The 18,462-nt window shown below is 34.8% G+C and overlaps 1 protein-coding gene across 1 annotated transcript in view; it reads left to right on the forward strand.

Annotated features, from left to right (window-relative positions):
- The first annotated feature begins 12,002 nt into the window (after nucleotides 1-12,002).
- The window catches only part of RpS5a (ribosomal protein S5a), an 87,935-nt gene continuing 81,475 nt past the window's right edge, over nucleotides 12,003-18,462 (forward strand). Inside the window, exon 1 of the mRNA XM_014350978.2 lies at nucleotides 12,003-12,168. The gene's annotated coding sequence lies outside the window, so the exon portion shown is untranslated. The remainder of the gene's footprint in view (nucleotides 12,169-18,462) is intronic.

The following is an 18,462-nucleotide window of genomic DNA, read 5'->3' on the forward strand; positions in this document are numbered from 1 at the left end:
GGGAGCTTACTGGCCACTCTTTTAAATAAATAATTATTAATAACACAAGCGCCTATCACCTGATGACCCGGGATGCTAACTGGCAACTCAGTTAAATGAATAATTATTAATAAATAACACAAGCGCCTATCACCTAATGACCCGGGGCGCTTACTGGCCATTCTTTTAAATAAATAATTATTAACAACACAAGCGCCTATCACCTAATGACCCGGGGCGCTTACTGGCCACTTTTTTAAATAAATAATTATTAAAATAACACAAGCGCCTATCATATCATGACCCGGGGCGCTTACTGGCCATTCTTTTAAATAAATAATTATTAACAACACAAGCGCCTATCACCTGATGACCCGGGATGCTAACTGGCAACTCAGTTAAATGAATAATTATTAATAAATAACACAAGCGCCTATCACCTAATGACCCGGGGCACTTACTGGCCACTTTTTTAAATAAATAATTATTAAAATAACACAAGCGCCTATCATATCATGACCCGGGGCGCTTACTGGCCATTCTTTTAAATAAATAATTATTAACAACACAAGCGCCTATCACCTAATGACCCGGGGCGCTTACTGGCCATTCTTTTAAATAAATACTTATTAATAACACAAGCACCTATCACCGTATAACCTGGGGCACTAATTGCAAATTTAGTAAATAAATAGTTATTATTAAATATGTCAAGCACCTTTTTCCTGATGATCCAGGACACTTATTTGCAACACTATTAAATAGTAAAAAGTTAATCGATAACATATGTAAACATATCACAATTTTGATTGCCTATCTAGTACGACAAGAATCTTTTTAAATGACGCTCTTGTAATTCCTTGATAATTTATTATTTAATAGTAGCCAGTAAGCGCCCCGGGTCATGAGGTAATAGGTGCTTGTGTTATTAAAAATTATTTATTTAACAGTGACCAGTAAGCGTCACTAGGTGATAGTCGCTTGTGTTAATAATTAATATTTTATTATTTAATAGAGTGGCCAGTAAGCACCCCGGGTCATCGGGTGATAGGCACTTGTGTTAATAACTAATACTTTTTTATTTAATAGAGAGGCCAGTTGATTTTAACATAATTGTGTATTCACAAACTCCTAAGAAATTGTGAACATCCTATTTACGACAAAAAAAAGCCGCCCGTTTACTGCTATTTACTTAATGTTGAAATTTTAATCAGTAAATGAATTTGATGAACACAATATAAAATAGTTTTGTAAAAATTTTAAAATTGTTTGCAAATCTTCAATAAGGTGTGCTACTTTTATTTATTTTTAGACAGCCAGAAGAACAATAATGAAAGAAACAGTTCGATGAATAAGTAATAAAATTTATTCGGCAAGATTCTGAGACTAAACATTTTTATAATACCGCAGTATTTTGTTAAAAACAAAAAAAAAGAAAATGAATTATCTTTAAGCGTGATGATTGTAATAAACATATTTTTAGGCTGTAGATTATAAAGGAACTTTAATCATTTATATTTAATGCAGGAAAAGCATCGTAATACTTTTAACAATGATACAATCGGGTGAGTGCAAGAAAGAGTCTTTTTAGAGTAAAAATCAAGAAAGAGCCTTTTTAAATTTTCGGGCAGAATAAAGTCCTCTTAAACTAAAAGAAAAAGCCTTTTTATACAGAGGTACACTTGCACTGAGGTGTTGGCGTCGATTGGTATGATTGAGCCCAACGAATCATCGCTCAAGATTATTCTTCGACATTTTTGAGTTCTTATTTGCTCCTCACCCAGCACTCGGTTGGTCTCGTACCCCTGTACGAATCCACACATTTATTTTATTCTGGAGAGCAAAACGAGGAGTTCAACAAAAAGATATCAATGCCTTTTTAACTAATTTGTTTACTTCTATTTCAAGGTAGTGATGTTTATATTTTTATAGATCAATCATATACATACACACATAAACATAGTACCAACTTAAAATCGGAGAAATAAAAATTAAAGGCTCTTTCTTATATTCAGTTTGAAAAGGCTCTTTTACGCCTATTACTCTGAGAAGACTCTTTATTATGCTAACGTGATAAATTATTTAGAATAAGGAATTGTGAGAACTAAAAAAATTTTTTAACTACGAATTTCTATATTAGTAAAAACTGAGTCTGGGTCTATTTCTGCTAGCAAAAACTTCGATTAAGTTCCGGGGATGTTGTGATATTCCATTGTTTTAAGAAATTTCTGAAAAAATTTGTATAGGTATGTTTCAGTATCATAAATAACATATTAAAATTTCAAAGAGCCTAAATACACCATTTTTGAGAAATAAACTCGCGAAGTTGGCCACTTATACGCATGCTTTTAGAAGGACTTGTCGGAAAATGAACGTTTTTACTCATAACTTTTGAAATTTTCTTAAGAATATTTTAAAAAATTAATATGTTAGGGTTTATTATAGTTGAAATAAGTATACTAAAATTGAGGAAGCCTAGCTTCACCGTTTTTAAAATATAACAGTTTAAAGTCCAGTTACAACCTAGAATACCCATATAGTGGTTCAGTCCGAGGCGAAAGTTAGATTAATTTGTTGTTTTAACGTTTGTGTTTACTTTCCTGGGCATTTTTCTGTTCCATACACCTAATTTCTAAATTATTTACCTGTTTTGTTAAGAATAATCACAACAAAGACATTTCTAACACGAAAATTCAATTTTGAAATTGACTGTACCACGACAACCCCCTCAAAATAGTATCAACATATACATTTGTAGTGCAAAATCTTTAAAAAATCTACAGTTTTCTGAAAAATCAATCAATTACTTATTCTAGTTTTCCATTTTATTCTTAAAACCGTGAAGTATTCAAACTATTATTGTTTACTGTATTTAAGTGCATACTTCTTTATGATAAACTAATTCAGCTATGATTCTCAAAAATTAATATGTAGAGCTGTGAAAAAGGCATTTTAAAGATTCTAAAGTTAAGCTACTCGTCGTGAGAGTTCCGCGAACTTTTTAATAAAAGCAACCTATGTCACGTGGTTGTAGATATACCGACAATGCGGATGTTACTATAACTACAAAAAAAAAAAAATTAGCTGCCTGGCGTTGTGTGGCAAGAGGTGTTTTTTGATGGTTTATCTTATCAACTACAAACAATAGAATAAATTTATGTGAATCATTGTGTGTTGCATACGATGTAAAATTAATTGATCGATTGCGATAGTTAAAAGAGCAATTTCAATTGTGAAATTTTAATATTTTGTACAGTTATTCATCTATAAAAATATATATATAATGCCACCTTCAAAACAGAGGAAAAAAAATTTTTGATAACTGTATATATGATTTATGCTTTGTCAAAAATTTTGGTAACTATTTCTGAAAAATTACAATAACAATTGATTATAGGTAAAAAGGTTAATTGTTTACACAGAATACAAATTTTTTTATTTAAACAATACTCTGAGTTACAAGTGGTTTTGAAACTAGTATGTGTTGAATAAAAAAAGCTTCGTTCAGTCTCTGTAAGACTTTTTAATCTAAAATTGTGACGAGGATTTTTCTAGCCGATAAACAGCCGTCCCGGATCCCCTCACAAAACTCTCACTATATTTCTTACCATGTCTCTACACTCTGGATATCTCTCCTCCGGGAGGTCTGCCACAGGTGTCTGGCTCGGGAACACCAAACACTCCTAAAAGGAAAATAGAAGAAGACAAATGGGGGCACTACTTCTCAATAAACACTCGCGGTTATAAATTTTCACAGCGCTCTCGCGCTATTTATTCGCCTCAATGCACACTCTCCACAACGTCGCCTCTCTCTCTCTCTCTCTCTCTCTCTACATATGTATATATTTTGGCACACTATATTCTCGAGGTAGATATCTTCGTGCTGTCACCTCCGGTCGTCCTCTTCGCCGAACTCCTTCCTGGCTCGACTGTTGGTGGCTGGCACCTAGGCTACACACACACACACACACACGGACACAACCTCAAGCATACCTTCCGCTCAATTCAACCTTTCCTATCCCTATATAGATCCTACACCCCTTTACCCTGACTCAATCGTATCGTCTCCAAACCGTTACCTCGAAATCACACCTAGTGCACCATCCTCCGTGAAGTGACCTTCTCTCTGTCCTCGCCGTCACCCGGTGCTACCTAGAGTTCGTCTCAATCGTCGCGTAGACTCGGCGGCACGGTTAACTCTCGGGCAGTATTGTTCGGTGTCCTCCTATGCTCTCCTTTTTGATCCCTTTCCTCACTCTCAGCTCTACCTGTCACTTTTTCCTATATCCACTCACTCTCTCTTTCCTATCTGCTCTCTATGCCGCTCCACGCGATACTGACTGCGTTATGGCAGTACACTTGAACAGATGCGCGCGCCCCTCCCGTGTATACGAAAAATCTCCAACACGTCTAAAAACCGGTAAATTTTTGGAGGTTTCCAAAACTAGGGAATTGACTCGGTGCTCACACCTCTCTGACGTGTCGCGAGCCCTCGCCTCTCTCTCCTTCTCTCTCTTACACACATGCTCACCCAATCATACCACACACATTTTCAATCCCTTCTCTGGTCTTCGGTCCTTCTCTCTCCTCTGGCTCGTAGTTCACGGCACCGAGAACACACATTAAGAATGTGTTATAGATTTGTGGCGCCTTCGACCATCGTCAAGGCACACACAGGCGGTCGACGCAAGCAGCAGCTGAAGCCACGCGAGGTCTTCGCGCTGTCCACGCCGAGCGGCGCTGCCGCCGCCTTCTCTAGCCACCAAGCAGCTACCTAGTGTGGCGCGAGCCCAGTCCGAGCTCGACCCTCGCATGAGCCGCATTCGCGCACGCTCACGCTCGCAGCCTCCGCTGCCGTCACAGCTCTCGACACTTCGCCGTACCATTTCACCTGTTATTATTTGTATGCTAATAAAGCGCCATTTATACAATACACGTGAGTGAGCATCATTAAGCGCCTTCCCTCGCCTTCAACTTCCTCGAGCGCCGGGACACGCTCAGCTGATCCCAACAGATTTACATATAGAAAATATATATGTTACTCTAGGACTTGGTAGCCGCCGATGACTTGCCCCGAAATATAGGTATACATTGACGTGATAGCTTTAGTTACCACGTCACAAAATACGCATTATTTATAAAGACTAAAGAATCTACTTTTATGTTTGTACATATATATGTAGTACGAATTTTGTCAATGCAATAATCCTAAGGTATTGATAAGGGATGTAAATATAAGCTCAAAAATATAACATATGTACGTAGTTAAATATTCACGTATAATTGGATGTAAAATGAACTATACTGGTAATGATCATATTTGATATAATCGTAGTAAAAGAATGAGTTTTCTTCTGTCTTCGGCTTTTTTTTGTCGTAAATAGAATATTCACAATTTCTTAGGAGTTTTAAAATACACAAATTATGTTAAAACCCTCAAAAGTTATTTTAGTGTTATAAAATTATAGAATTGCCTTGTATCAAAGTAACAATATTAATTTAATTTGTTTTGATGTATCCGAAAAAAAATACATCAAAACTAATCTGGATGCATCCGGATACATCAAATATATATTTTAACGAAACATAAATAAAAGAAATGAAGACAAAATGATACATTGAATAAAAAAAATAAAAAAATATCTACCATGAAGTGGATTTGAACCCTTAAGTGCAAAACAATCTACATAGGGGCATAAGCCTTATCCATCTTAGCTATCCGAAGAACGGGACGTATCTCTTTCGAAGTCACAAATATTCATGGATAACCTCCGGAGCTTGTCCTACAGTTTACAAAAGTTAGGATGTGTGAAATTAATAAATTAGTGGTTAATTTTTTGAAAACATAAATGGATTTGGGAATTTTAAGAGTACGGGAGAGTTAAAACTTAATGTATTGAAATAAAAATTCTGTGTATATAATTAATGAGCATTTAGTTCCAAGATTTAATTAAATAAGATTTATGGATAACATTGAAGCCAGAGCGAGAGCAAGTCAGTTAAATATATACATAGCATGTACTCAGTTGCAGAGTCCAAAGACTCAAAAAAGAAAAACTCGTGTTGTCGCTTGCTTTGGCTGTGCGTTCAGATATATACAGCTGAGCTCGTCGTTGGCTCCGTGGTTAGCATGCTAGCCTCCGAAACAACACAGCTCAAGGGGTCGTGGGTTCGATTCCCGGTCGGGGTACTCAGATTTTTTCTGATGGTTCTTGCCGGGTATCGAATTCATGAAACCGACTTAGGATTAAGATTTACTTTTTAAAATGAAAAGAAAAATAAAAAAGCGATTGAAAAATAAAGAATTGTGTGACGAGCTCTCGATAACCTGTCCTGCGTGACCGGGGAGATAAAAAAGATATGATATATGCGAATAATAAAGAACGAAAATGTAATGACAAGCGAAAATAAGAGAAATGTAGAATGACACGATGTAAAAAGCGACATGTTAAAAAGACAATGTAAACATGTTGAATGAATAAAGAAAGTGTACATACCATAGTAGTCAGTACACTATAATATAAAAAAAAAAAAAAAAGATATATACAGCTGTATAGCCGACATTTCCACTCCCCTCTCGTAGGCGCACATTCGGTATACCCCTTCCACGCGTCTCCAAAATGTGCGCCTATATGGACATTTTCACGCGAATCCACTCTTCTCATACCCCTACCGTACTTCTCAAATAAGAAAAAAAATGTGCGCCTAGTTCGGCCGCTTGGCCGCGGCGGGGCGCTCGAACCACTGGAAAAAAGTGGGCACACTCCGTAGCATGGCAGTCAGCAATCTCCCTACTAATCTCTGATAGTAACACCAAATCAGAGGGGTTCAAGTATTCGTCCCATAGAGGTATTAGAATAGAGTGCGCTAATGCCTGAAAACTGCGTCAGACGGTGCGAGAGAGACAGATGCGAGAATTTCCCTTCGTCTCTCTCTATTTTCCAGCCATTCAGCGCTTGGAGAGGGAATAGAGCCAATCACAGCGATCGGCTAGAGAGAGACAGAGAGAGATTCTCGCATCTGTCTCTCTCGCACCGTCTGACGGGCTAACTTACAGACTTGTGAAGTTGGCGCCCGTAAATATTAAATATTAATATTTTGCACCCATTCAGGGCTTAAACGATTCCTACTTACTTGCAGATTCATCCTCCACTTGAATTTTTATTTGCGGATCAATGGTTTGCGACATATTTGCAAAATAAAAAGTCGAAAATGGGCGCGGCGCTGAAGTATAAAAAACTTTGTTGTAAGTGCTAAATTGGGTTAAAATCCAATTTTACCTGTACGATTCGATTCCTCCTCATTTGCGGATTACGTAGGTATATAAATTAATGTAATTAAATGTCACAAAGTTTGTAAATAATGAATTTAATTATAGAGTGAGAGAATCTAGTAACTTTTGTCTAGTGACTTTTGGTCCAGTGCTCCGTTCCTGTTGTTCGGTACATGTCGTTTACTCCGTACCGCGGGTTCTACAAAATATTTATCAGAATAGAAAACTTTAGTAGGCATTAATCTATTAATTATTAGCTATAAGTTATTCAGCTTTTGGGTCAATCCACACACACATACATTGCATACTTCAAACTAAAGGAAAAATTTATTTGTCAATAGGTACAGATTTTTCATCTTAAGAATCTAATGTCTGGAATCTATTGTGGCAAACACTGTGGACTGATATTTATTTATTACGCTCAAAATTTCAATATTTGTTGTTATTCAAGAAACAAATAACAACACAACTAAAAAGTAGCAGTACAGCTACAATCATTACAAGGCAAGCCACAGCTAAGCACACGAGTAATAATTTTGTTTGGGCAAGTTTTAGAAAACAGCTCAAGCATTCAAATTTCGCGCTTAAATGATTAATCAGGCGAATTGAAGATCAACTTACCGACCAGTGGAAACGGATAAAAGTGACACAGGCTGTGTTCGCCTAAGGCTCTATTATTAAGTCTGTTAAGGTCACGTGATCATTTATCATAAGTGCGAGGGAGACAGCATGATGTCACCGTCTCACTCGCACTTATCATAAATGATCACGTGACCTTAACAGACTACAAATGGAGCCTATGTAAACACAGCCCCAGTAATAAATTTACAAGTACTTAATTTAAAAAAATGTTTATTAAATGGGCTTACACTAGATTGCATAGTCATCGAAAAATGTGTGTGTGTGTGTGTGTATCGATCCAAAAGCTGAATAACTTATAACTAATAATTAATAGATTAATACCTACTAAAGTTTTCTATTCTGGGGCCGTACCATATAACTATTTTTCTGTACATCGGCCTATGTTATAATATAGGCCCGCGAAGCTAAAAAAAGTTGTATGGTACGGCTCCAGATAAATATTTTGTAGAACCCGCGCTACGGAGTCAACGACATGTACCGAACAACAGGAACGGAGCACTGGACCAAAAGTCACTAGACAAAAGTTACTAGATTCTCTCACTATAATTAAATTCATTATTTACAAACTTTGTGACATTTAATAACATTAATTTATATACCTACGTAGTCCGCAAATGAGGAGGAATCGAATCGTACAGGTAGAATTGGATTTTAACCCAATTTAGCACTTACAACAAAGTTTTTTATACTTCAGCGCCGCGCCCATTTTCGACTTTTTATTTTGCAAATATCTCGCAAATTATTGATCCGCAAATGAAAATTCAAGTGGAGGATAAATCCGCAAGTAAGGAGGAATCGTTTAAGCCCTGAATGGGTGCAAAATATTAATATTTAATATTTACGGGCGCCAACTTCACAAGTCTCTAACTTACTGGTAGCAGTATGTCTTGCGCACTCTTTTCTAATATCTCTATGATTCGTCCTCAGATTTCGAAAAAATAGATTTTTTTTATTTTTCGTTAAAATTTTTTTGAAATGACTTGAACCCCTCTGCTTTGGTGTTACTATATGGATGATAACACCTATTGTGGCCATTAAACCGCTTGAAATTTCAATTTCTGCAACTATTTTAAAAAAGGAAAAAATGTACCTTTAGTGGTCATTTGTAATTCCACTTGGAATGCCACTTGGAATGACACTTGGAGTTTCCAATCCAAAATCCCATGTGGAATTCCAAGTAGAATTCCAAGTGACTTGACAAGTGTAAATACAGCTGGAATTACGTATGTGATTACAAAACATCAATCAGAAGGGAAAGACACGCGGAAATTAAAAATTGTAATATTAATAACACAAGTGCCTATCACCCAATGACCCAAGGCGCTAACTGGCCTCTCTATTAAATAAAAAAGTATTAGTTATTAACACAAGTACCTATCACCCGATGACCTGGGGTGCTTACTGGCCACTCTATTAAATAATGAAATATTAATTATTCACACAAGTGACTATTACCTAGTGACCCCTGGCACTTACTGTTCGGCCTCTCTGTTAAATAATAAAGTATCAATTATTACCGCAAGCGCCTATCACCCGATATTCCAGGGCACTTACTGGTCGCCTAATTAAATAATAAAGTTTTATTCAATAGCACAAGCACCTATCATCCGATGACCCAAGGTGCTTACTGGCCTCTCTATTAAATAATAAAGTATTAATTATTTACACAAATGCCTATCACATAGTGACCCGGGGTGCTTACTGGCCTCTCTATTAAATAACAAAGTATTATTTATTAACACAAGTGATGCCTATCACCCGATGACCCGGGGTGCTTACTGGCCACTCTATTAAATAATAGAATGTTAATTATTTTAACTCAAGCGACTATCACCTAGTGACCCCCGGCACTTACTGGCCTCTCTTTTAAATAATAAAGTATTAATTATTACCACAAGCGCCTATCACCCGATGTCCCACGGCACTTACTGGTCGCTTTATTAAATAATAAAGTATTATTCAAAATAGCACAAGCGCCTATCACCCGATGACCTGAGGTGCTTACTGGCCACTCTGTTAAATAATGTAATATAAATTATTAACACAAATGCCTATCACCCAATGATCCAGGGCGCTTACTGGCCTCTCTATTAAATAATAAAGTATTATTTATTAGACAAGCGCCATTCACCCGATGACCCGGGGTGCTTACTGGCCAGTCTATTAAATAATAAAGTATTTATTAATAGCACAAGCGCCTATCACCCAATGACCTGGGGTGCTTACTGGCCACTGTGTTAGATAATAAAGTATCCATTAATAGCACAAGCGCCTATCACCCGATGACCTGGGGCGCCTACTGGTCGCTTCATTAAACGATATATATTATTAATTAATAGCACAACGGTCATCAGTTGATAAGTGCTTGTGCTGTTAATTAATATTTTATTATTTAATAGAGAGGCCAGTAAGCGCCGTGGGTCATCGGGTGACAGGTGCTTGTGCTATAAATTAATAATACATATCGTTTAATAAAGTGACTAGTAAGCGCCTCAGGTTACTGGTGATAGGCGCTTGTGTTAATAATAATTATGTTAGCATATAATAGTGTAGCCAGTTAGTGGCCAGGGTCATTGGGTAATAGGCGCTTGTGCTATGAATTGTTATTTTTATTATTTCACAGAGTTGCCAGTAAGCACCCCGGGTCATCGGGTGATAGGCGCTTGTGTTTATAATTGATAATTTATTATTTAACAGAGTGGCCAGTAAGCGCTTAGGGATATTAGGTGATAGGCGCTTGTGTTAATAATTAATACTTTATTATTTAATAGAGAGGCCTGTTAGCGCCCCGGGTCATTGGGTAATAGATACTTGTGTTATAATATATATTACAATTTTTAATGTTCGCGCGTCTTTGGCAATGCCCTTTTACTGGTCTACTGTCTGCTCGACGAAACATTCTCCCTAGATCGTATAGCTATAAATACGATCTAGGGAAAAAGTTCCGATACTGAATCCGCTTAACCCAAAGCTGCACGTAAGAACGAGTAGTCTACATGTCTATGGATTGAGCAGATGGCGAGATGAAAAACGACGACTATCCTGCTAAACAGCTTTATTACGCGCCGTGGGACGGTGGGACTGCAACTGCACCGTCGCGACAAGAATGTGGAAGGCTAAGACCAGAACCTGGCCAGGCAACCCTTACTGCCCTAATATAGATGCTTGGGCCTGAGCAGGCTTAAATGCAGATTTTATGACACTGTGTAATGGGGTTGACCGTAGGCTATGATCAGGGCCTGGCCAGGGTAAATGTATTTATGTACAATAACATATAACTTCTCTTCAGTAACTACAGTAGAGGTATGGTAAGCATAAAGGTATAAGAAGAGTTACATTTACATGGGGATAGCTCCCTCTAATCTTATACTTCTATGATGGTAAGTATACGGATATTCAATTCTTGTGGATCAAAACAACACGATAAATAATTTTAGCAAATGATAAGGAAAAATCATATGCATGGATTATCGCTGCTTTTGAACTGTTTTTAGTGACATGCAAAGTTTAATTTTTTAGAACATACAAGAAAATGATGATTTCATTTTTATAAATTGAAGCTTTTTAATTGTTACATCGTTATAGCTACAAACTCAGAAATACTATCTTGATCATCGCATTAATTATAATTTACTTGAAAATTGGCCTAACGTTGGTTATTTGTTTTACTCGCATTTGTATCGTAATCATGCTGTATTAAGCTTAATTTTGTTTCTAAAAATTTGGGTTCTCTCAGAATTCTTCCTTTTAGTTGATAAATTTTTTCACTCATATTTTGTTCAATGTGTATTTTAGAAACGAATGAACAAGGATAACCAAAAAGAATATTAATGGAAGTGTGTGTTTGTATGTACATATACATGGAACATGCATGCATGTGTCACGTCTCGAAGGTCGAGGGTTATATATGCAGTACAATATCAGGGCCTGGCCATTCCCTTTCGATAACCTTATTACAATATTGGCCAGGGCCTACCCAGGGCCTGGTGTTCAGCTACCGCTGTCTAGTGGTCATTTCGGGCTGACATTGACATTCATCTGTGACTAAGGCTGCAGTCACATGGAGCGCAAAGAGCGACAATTCTGTCCTGCACATCCTATTGCGCTTTAGGTGACTGCAGCCTAAGCCGTAAACCTTTGACGGAAGAAATCCTGAGCCGTGTAACGTCTATCGTTATGTATTCCTAGATCCGCACCACATGATAAGTAACTCGTATCCAACCTGTCTCTTTCGTGTGAACTGAATTTGGAGAACACGTGTTCTATAGTAAACGGTGAGTAAAATATATTTTTTAACTCTTGTTTATAATAAGAAATCTATTTATATAACGTTCTGTGATTCGTTACGCTTCTAGTGGGCATACGTTATGCCTCTTTGGAAGTGTTGTAAGTAATGGAAAGAATATGATCAATTTTGGCAACGGTTTTTTTTTGGTCAACAAAAGTATTGATTTGAATTTATCTTGAACTGTAGAGTTAGCCAACACCTTCATGATATGATTTTAATTGAATTGATAAAACTAGTCTTATCGAATTGATGATATAGGTAGTTATTGTTAGTCATTGATTTTATTACGACCTTGTTGAATATGCAGGCTTACCACAGCAGTCAAGTACTTTATAGTTCGTAATTTGTAAGTCAAATGCATGTATTATGAAGTTGTTGAAGCTTATGAGTACAATCATAGGTTTGTGAATTTTTATAATTTTGCCGTATTATTGTTAAGTCAAAGCAATACATACATAACTGTTAAGAAAGTGTAATCTCAACCATTTCTTCTAGTCCAGTGTATTACCGTTATCTAAATAATCTCAAGCACAAATCCTGAATATACAGTTTCCCTTTTTTATGCAATGTTTTCTTTAACTCTGTTGTGTAATGCACTAGAATTCTAGATTCCCCAATAATTTTTTTTTTTAACATGTATTTAATGTGGCATCTTGACATTTTTTTGTTAGTTCTTATCCAATGCCCTGTACAAATTTCACAAGTGGGAATTATTATTGTTAGGCTCATTATTACAGATATTAATAACATTCAATTTTCTAATTATATAATTTTTGGTATTCTACAGTAACTGTTCATTCCATTAATCTATTATGCTGTATTTTTGTCGTTAAAATGGCGGTTTCAGCATATTAATCCTACTTATAATTTGACCTAAATCACTGTATGACTTGATCATGAGCGATAACATGATGTAGTACAGTAGAAATGATCTTTGTGATATGTGGCTCCAGACAATCAATTCTTTCAAGCTTTTACGTTTATGCTTACACCAAATAGAATGCCTTTAAATTGTTAGTACACTATACTTTTATTACCAAATTTTTTGCCAACAATTCATAAAATCTAAAGTATTGTTTAACTTTTTATGCTAGACATTGTATTAAATGTGAGAATGATAGTAATGGCATGACCAATCATTTTTTTGTGTAATAGTTTACTATTTTTAATCTTATTTAATAATTGTAATGCACTAAAAGTCAACAGTGCTAATTGTCTAGGTATCCAAAGCTAAATGAATAATTTTTAATTTTAAAAGCATAAATTCTTCGACCAAAATTGAATTTTCACGAACAGCTAGTCTCATATTATTATTAAGTTTCAATTAGCTAATGTATCATTGGTATCCTCCATCTTAGACTTTATACAAAGACGCGTTAGTTTTATATTTCTCTCGGTACAGTGAGACCCTTAAACCTAGAGAAAATTCATCTCCCATGCCGATGATTGCAGCAAATACATTTTCTTAAGGTTTCCTTGATGCCTCGTAGATTTTTAATATCCACTTTAGAAACATTTTTTTAGTTTTTTTTGGCATCTTGTATATAATTAAATAATCTTAGTTGCATGTTACATTAAACATAAATTACTATTAAGTGTATACATTTTCTCTCCGTAAATTCTACAGTGTTTAGCGTAATGGTACAACTTTTGCATAGATGGACATAAGATGTGGTTTTTATGTATAAAAAATATTAATAAATTATAATATAAACTTGTAAAGTTTAAAATCACACTTTGAATATATCACTCTGGTTTTTGCTCTTCAACCAATTAAGAATGCCTGTTATGGTACAATATAAATTGTATAGAAAGTACTGTGCGGCCAAATTTTGTGGTTTTGCTAACAATTTTTTTTAATCTCATAGAAATACATTTAATTACTTAATTTATACATTTTAATGTAATTTTCGCCGCACAAGCATAATTGTGACCTCAAGGCTCTCAGGGAAGCCTTGGTTGGATAGAGGTTAAATGGCAAACACTATTTTGATTTCATTTTGAAATAATTTTATGTAAGTTTCTCAATAGACATGTTGATACAAAAATATTTTTTTGGGTAGTAGTCATTTAACCTAAATTGCAGTTGAAAAACTTTCGTATTCGCATAATCTGCTGATAAAACTACACGTGTGAAACTTTTTCAAGCGCTTATAACTTGGAAATCGCTTTTTCTAACACTATAAAGATACTTGAACACGTTCTTTGCGTTTAATATTTTGTTTGCTTGCGGTTATTAATTGAATTCTTTGCCAAGTTTCCATTTCGAAGTTTGCGATACAGACTGGTCCAAACTTCAAATGTAAACATTTTCAATTTTTTAAAAATCTCTTTCTAAAACTATTTCTCGTCGTTTTAAATTACTTGAGTCCAACGGTAAGCAAAATGTTCCATGACTGTTCATTCCATTCAGAAGTAATGATGATGCCATTCTTAACTAGACTATCATGAATGGCGAATCTGTCAAAAATGACAGATCCCAGTTTTAAAAATGCACGATGAAAGGTTTGATTATACGATAGAGTATTCAATCATCAAATCTTGATTTATTCTCTGTATTCTAAAAATTAAAATCAATATTCATGCAATTGACAAGAAATGTTTATTATTATTAGAACTTTAAGTAAAAACTGAATCATCAAAGTGCCAAATAAATGGAAAACAACTAATGTTTGCTCCAATATTTCTCGTAAGAAAAAAATATCAACTTTTTAATAAATAACTTGATACTTACTTCCCACAACAAAAATAATTTTTTTAACAATAAAATCCTAAACCATCAAAAAAAAAAAATCGTGAACATTACAGCATAGAACATGCACCTTACAAGCGTTAATAAATCTGATTGTGGTATTTTTATCAATTTCCCAATTAAAATGCTGAGCAGTATTCGCGAAAGTTTACCCTACATAAGCTTGATTTAAAAATTGGAACAATTATTCTGTTGATACAAAATTTAAGAAAAGCCAATAGCCAAGTATAATCCGGGTCCAGCCATGTGTGCGTATGGCCACGTTAGTGAATTACTGAAATTTTTGCCATTCGATTATTACTAACAAATATCTGAAACAAATGAAGAAATCTGGTTTTTTACTTCAAAAATAATTTGGTAACATTCTATGACACATTTCGAACAAAAAACTAATTGGAATGTATCCTAGACCCTATAACCTGTGCCAAACTCATAGATTTTGAGCAAAAAATACCGTGAATCTCAAATTGGCAGTCAGAGTTAGCGGTCAGCCAGGGGCAAACAGGTGGTGTCAAGGGACCCCATGGCTTAACAAAATAACGAATATCTAGGCCAGTCACAGCTCAGAACAGCTATGAAAAGTATAAAATAAGATTTTATTTAATGCCAGTATACAGCAAATGAAGAAGATAATAACAAATTATTAAAACAAATAAATTACTTTTCTGTACAAAATCATTTATAACTCAGCCTAGCATAATCCCAGACACGTTACATTCAAAATTCATGAAATTTTATTTGTATATTAGAGAATATTCATACCAATACGAGTAAAACATAATTTAAAAAGTTATAAATAAATCAAATGGGCCAAGTCGTCGATTTTTCATGAAAAACTTAATTCATTAAACATGTTAAACATCGATTTTCTGTGACAAATCGACTATAACTGAGCCCAGTATGATCCCAGGCATTTGAAATTGCACGTATAAGCTCTCTTATTGGTATATTGTTAGCACATATTTTTGCCAACGTAGGTGAAAAGCTGTTGAAAAAGTTATAAACAAATTAAATAGGGAAAATGTTGAGTTTTTTGTGAATTATCGGTGATAACTTGGCCTAGCACAAAATAATTCGTATGTTGAGGTTATGGTACTACTATAACTTGGCCCTGTAAGATATTGAAATATCATTGTATGATATCCATCAGTGCTGCTCATAATTCATAGAAACAGCATGTAACGGTTCCAGTTATTTTTATACATATTTTCTTAATGTCTATCTATGTACTTAAATAAAATAATCTTAACTGTATAACGTATGTACACAATCGGAAATGCCTCAGATTATGCTCAGTCAACTTATAAGCTATATTGTTTTAAAGACTAGCAACGTTCTTCCTATTACATTTGTTTACAGCTGTTTAAATATAATTTTACCTCAATCATTTATGTATTGACTGCTGTAATAGTATGCAGGCTACAGTTAAAATCACTCGGGTGAAGCTCAGCATTGCGGTAGACGATTATTTGCGAACAAGCTGATTTTTTCTCTATTTATTTTTTCACATCTTATCTTGAAACATCTCACACTTGTTTGTTCGAATAGTTACTTGCGTTAAATAGTAGTATGAGTAATTATGTCAAATTAAAGATCCTCAAAATCATGCTGAGCCTAATTATAAACAATTTATTTCGAAAAATTAATAATACACCATTTTAATTTAATTACAACTTTTATGATAAATTTTAACCCGTTTTGGCGACAACATATACGAATAAACTGTTGTGAGAATTATAGCAATTGTGACATAGCAGAAAAACAGACGTATGTTTATGATACCAACGCTCAACACCTTTTTCGGAAAATAACAATTTGAACATTTAATATGAAACTCTCACACCTACACCTTTGTAACTTACTTTATAGACTAAATAAGTTCATAAATAGTTTAACTACTGTGACACAGAATTCTATTTGACATAGGATCACCCTAAGCCCCAAAATTGATGCCAAGTGACCTGTTGTACGCCATTATGAAGAACACCAATGTATGTTTTTGTTACATCACAATTGCTAGAACAAATAGGACTTGAAAAGTTTTTTCATCTATAATTTCATGCCTTAATTTAAAATTTGAGTTGAGGTGAGGTGAAAAAAATTCAATATCAGCTGAGCAATACATAGTCAAAAATCGAAAAAAATGCTTTCTTTAAGCTTGAAGAATTTTTAACTCAATATCAATGAGGTTTATGGATATACATCCTAACTGGTTTTTGTTTGGAACATGTCAAAGAATGTCAGCAATTTTTTTTTTTTTTTTTTAGCAAAAAACCGAATTTCCTCAAGGGTAAAATAAAAGTAACAATTGTTACTAAAATTTGTCAATAACACATCCACGCCCACATATGGATGGACCCTGACTATAAATACAATATCAAATAAAAAATTATAATTAGTAAAAAACGTGGAAGTACAGTTTTTATACCAAAAATAATTTTGAGTGATAAAAATTTATCCTCATAACCTTTTATTTTATACCGAAAATAATTTCCTTTATTGTTAGCGTTTTCCATGACCGTTAATTAATTTCAAGGTCAAAGTTTTAATGCAATTAGATAATATTTTCAAAAACCATTGTTTTGGTGTAGTCAATTGTACGTAACGTTAACTAAATGTAAAATAAAATATGAAATTTATATTCAAAGGATACGTAATAATACTTTCAAAGGAATCATGGCGTAAAAAATACATAAGGTGGGCTCTTCGGTCACCGAACTGATCAGCCAATCAGGAGGCTTGGAACAAGCGACCTTTCACATTGGATTTTCCACCAATGAGCGTAGAAAGCGCGTTGTTTAACTACTTGCACTTTATTGCTGAAAATAAATTCAACTCACCTCGAGAAGCAGTATTAAATTACAAGCTTCGTACTTACGATAACGTAAATTAGATTGCCAGAGATGAACGAAAAAACTGACTTCTGATGTTGAAATTCTCATAAAAAGAAAAAAAAAAATTGTAAAATTTGGTTATTGAAATATTTAATAAACTTTATGGATTGTATATTTTACAAATAATCAGATCATCATATAGAATTATATTTATACGTAAAACAGTGCACCTAAAAAATTTTTAACGTATTATTTATCGAGGAAAGTTTTTACCCTGTACTCTTGTTTACGTGTAGCAGTAGTTTAACAACGCGCTCTCTACGCTCATTGGTGGAAAATTCAATATGAAAGGTCGCTTGTTCCTAGCTTCCTGGGGCTCTATCACGACTTTTGATATCTCGCAAAAGTCAGTATTTTTTTCGATAATTCTTATACTGCGCATGCGCACAACCATGATTTAATGTAAATTATCGAAAAAAATACTGACTTTTGCGAGATATCGAAGGTCGTGATAAAGCCCCTGATTGGCTGATCAGTTGGCTGGCTGAAGAGCCTACCTATACGATAATGAAACAAAGACAGCAAAGATTAAAATTACGATCACTAACGTCATACTCGCGTCACTTTACCGGCCAGCTCAGTTCGTTCTGCTTCAATATTTCTAACCAAAAGTTTTGTTACCATATTCGGTGTC

The sequence above is a fragment of the Copidosoma floridanum genome, unplaced genomic scaffold (assembly GCF_036245765.1).
Source record: "Copidosoma floridanum isolate Cflo_tuat_1 unplaced genomic scaffold, Cflo_Japanese_pri ptg000021l, whole genome shotgun sequence".
Classification (NCBI taxonomy): domain Eukaryota; kingdom Metazoa; phylum Arthropoda; class Insecta; order Hymenoptera; family Encyrtidae; genus Copidosoma; species Copidosoma floridanum.